Genomic DNA, 4,226 nt, shown 5'->3' with positions numbered 1-4,226 from the left:
CTCAGTTGCTGCCGATACTATTACCACAGTCTAACATAACAGTCGCGACACTTCGCCTCGATTTTGTTGCCAGCAGCGCCCCAAGCGGCTGGTAGGTTGAACTGTGAGTTCGGCGCGATCGTGAAAGCAAATAGTGATTGTTTATTTTGATTTATACAATGATTTTTACCATCGAGAGCGTTTGTAGCGCAATAAATTGCAGCAACAACAGGAAGAAGACACCACAGCTGTGTCTTTTTAGGTTTCCTAAGGATCCTGAGAGGTATATACCATCATGTTACTAAATTGTATCGTCAGGATTCACTTGCAAACTATATGTGTATAAATGATAAATGTTTCGTTTTAGGAGCAGAAAATGGCTAGTTAATAGCAGACGAGAAGACCTTATGAAGAAAGACCCAGTTTACCTGTATAATAATATTAGGTTTTGTCCGCTACATTTCGAAGAAAACCAGTTCATGAACGCAGACAATAACAAACTCGTGTGGAATGCAGTACCCACACTGTTTGACATCCCAAATAAGCCACTTCTACTGACGATGAAGAGGAAACTGCCACAAAGATTCGACAGTCAATCTAAAGCTGTAGAACAATCGTATGACACAGAAGCAGCCAGTTCAGCTCTCCATGTATCAGTGCAAGATTCGTGCGAATCGTTACCACAGACGTGCTTTGACGATTAAGTGGTTAGATTAAGTGCAGCTGTTCGTGTCTTACAAAAGCGTGTGAAGTGTCAGATTGTGCAGATCGAGCGAAACTATTACGGGACAAGGAAAGTGCCTACAGACACATTGTTTGAAAATTATTCAAATATTTGGTTTTTCGTGAAATGTAATGTAATCAGGTCATTATAATGTTTTCAGCATATTTCTGCCACTATTTGGCAGTTGCTTGACCCACTTAGAATAATATAAAGATTAAGGTCGTACTTGTGGCGACAATGACACACACAGTAGGTCTACAGAACGATAAACGAGCTGTCGATCGCTTTTGCATGTAGAGGTACATGTCTGTGCTTCTTACATGTGAATCTGTGTGTTTATATTCTTTTGACATCACCGTGGTAAGCTGCAATTCTGTCCAATGTCACAAGTGTTTCTTCACGAATGTGTAAACAAACTCTTGGAGGCAAGAAAATAACTCGAATAATTCGGAAATTACGTAGGAAATGGATGCAAACAAACATTATGCTTACGACGCGTCTGACGTTCACCTTACCTGCCGCTTGGAGCGCTAGTGTCAAACGGCAACAACTTTTACAGCAGTAAGAGTCGCGACTGTTATGTTAGACTGTGCTATTACTATGAATTCTGGCCACATCTGGCCTACACTTACATTGCTAATTTGAAAGGATTGGAGATTATCTCTCAGGAAGGCGTCAAGTTAATTTTTATCTGTTTTTTTGAAGGGGTATATTTTTCGTTTATTTTTGCAGGATTTGGGGCTGACAATGTCCAGTTTCGCTAAAGTACGCTGTACTGTCTGTGCGTACATAAAACTTTGAGTCTTCCTCTATCCAGTAACATCCGCAATGTGTTTCTATATTTTATAGTTTGTCTATAAGAAACAGATGAAACCTGTTCTTCCTTTTTGAACCACCCGGTACAACACCTGGACGCCGAAGCTACTACTCCGAGTGTGCTTGAGAGATCTCAGTGCCAAGACAGCTGCGACACTCGCGAAATAATCACTTTACTTCTCTGTTGAGAACATATGCATCTGCTTTTTCGAAAAGGGTCCAGTCTTGGTACTTACTTCTACATCTTTACTGCCCAATATACGTTACGGTGTGTGGCTGCGGTTACTTATGGTACTGCCCACTTCCCTGTTCCATTTGGTAACTATCTGCGAGAAGAACAACTTTATATAAGTCTCTTTATGAGCTCCAGTTTCTCTGATTGATTGTCATTTCTCGGGACATTTGGCAGAGGAAATAACATGTCTCCCGGTTCTTCTTCGAATTGACGTTATTAGAACTGAGTCTGTGAAAATAGGGATTCTGAAAAAAAATGAGCTTCAAAGTTGGTAGCAAATTTAAAATTCCATGCTCATTTGTTATATTGTCTACTACAGTAACCGTCAGATGCAGAGATTATTAATGAAGCATACAATATCAGTGAATTAAAATGAGAATGCTGTGATCAACGTTTTTACCAATAACCTTGTTAGCACCTACACGCACCTGCATTCAAGAATGTCAGTTACAGTCCTTTGACTCTCATTAATGTATGCTTTGGAATGACCCAGAACAATGTAATACAATATTTTGCTCCACCATCACGTAGTAAGTTAATCTGTGTGACGGTACGTCACGTAAATGGACATTTGGAGGAAGGGAAAGGAAGTTTTTGTTATGAGACGTGTGGATTATAAATTATTTCAAGACTGTGTACGTGTGCGTGATGTATAACAAATAGTAAAGAACGTAAGTTATTATTATCAAAACACAAATATCGATGTAATTAACAAAACACAGTTTTTTTGGTATTATCTCTGGGTAACATAGGCCATGAAGATCAGAGAAAATGCTTTGATTGAACTATCTCTCCTGTTTTGCTTCATCTAGCGGTAGTCCGCCATTGTAGTGCTATTTGATAATTAACGTAAGTTTTATCTGTATTTTTGAAAAATATAATAGAAATTGTTATTAGAAAGTACGTATTATTGACTTAGTTGTCACCTCTCATGATCACAACCATTAACTATAATTAACAAAGTTTTTACAGAACTTCGTAGTGCAGGGAGCTCATCTCCCCTAGCGGGATTTAGTCGACTATTATGCTGACGATTCATGTTATTAAATGTAAATGCGAGAGACTTCTCAATTTTGATCTTTCATTAATTTCGAAGTTAAAATTAATTTCAGTTGCCAAAATTCACAGCACTGAATGAGTTCAGTATGTTTCATTTCGGCCGCCTAACGGCAGACGAGATTCTCTCCAGTTTGGCCTTGCAAATAATGAACAAGAAATATTGAAAATCATTACATTCCGCAATATCTCAGTTAATCTTTATGTAATGTGGTACATAAATAACTAGTAGCCCCTGAGATCCATATTAATAATTATAGTTTGCTTAAGAATACGCATATGTTCTTTACTAAACAGCAGCGCTCACGCAAACTATTTATTAGAAGGCGGTGAGTCGCGCGTTGTGTTTAAAAAATATTATATTGTACGTACTTCGGGGCAGCCGATGTCCGGTACAAGTGTTATCGCGGTATAAGTTAATTAAAAGTCCCATGCTGGCCCACAGTATTTAAAGCCACCCCAAACCAAAATCATAAAATATATAATTCTAAAAATAAAAATATATAAATATCCCGTGATAAAGTGCACCCTGACACACACACATCCACATATATATACACTTATACCGTGATATCTGTACACATAATTTATTGATTATACACGGTCCAATTACATTAATGTGACGACGTCGACGTCGACGTCAACGTGCAAACGGCAGGTAGTATCACTAGCAGTGGAGAGTATATAAAGCTCGTCGGAAGACGCGGTAACCAGTGCAGTCGTAATGCACAAACGTCCAAAAGGTCTTGATCATTGGCTTTCGGGACAATTATTGAAGCATTTCCGAAACAGCTGAAACTGTAAATTGTTCGCGTGTCGCCATGCTTAACGTATGCCGTGCGGAGGAAAGTGGTTCTATCCAAAACCAGTGCCAAAGGCAGCTGTGGTGCAGCATGGACTGTAGATGGCAGGGCGAATGTCGGCTGTCGTTGTGTGTATCGGGTAACAGACGTGCAATTGTTGAGCAACCGACCGCCTATATACGCCAATGGGATACCAACACTATTTAGGCACACTCTTACGTCCTCCTATCTCGTGTACAGCGGCCAGTATTACCATCAGACTGACGGCGTAGCAATAGATAGCCCGTTGGCTCCAGCTGTTGCAAACCTCTTCGTGGAGAATTTTGAGGATATTGCCATAGATACTGCGCCATTAAAGCCGAAGTGTTTCTTTCGATACGTTGACGACACGTTCGTCATTTGGCCACACGGACGCGAGAAACTAGACGAGTTTTTGGAACACCTCTATGGCATCAACAGTAATATCCAGTTCACCATGTAGATGGAAAAAAATAATGCATTGCACTTCCTCGACGTCCTTGTCCACCTTAAACGAAATGGGTGCCTTGGCCGCAGCGTCTACAGAAAACCCATCCACACAGACCTGTACCTGCACGCCACCAGCCATCATCAT

This window comes from Schistocerca serialis, chromosome 6 (genome assembly GCF_023864345.2).
Source record: "Schistocerca serialis cubense isolate TAMUIC-IGC-003099 chromosome 6, iqSchSeri2.2, whole genome shotgun sequence".
In the NCBI taxonomy this organism is placed as follows: domain Eukaryota; kingdom Metazoa; phylum Arthropoda; class Insecta; order Orthoptera; family Acrididae; genus Schistocerca; species Schistocerca serialis.
This window is presented reverse-complemented; position numbering follows the sequence as displayed.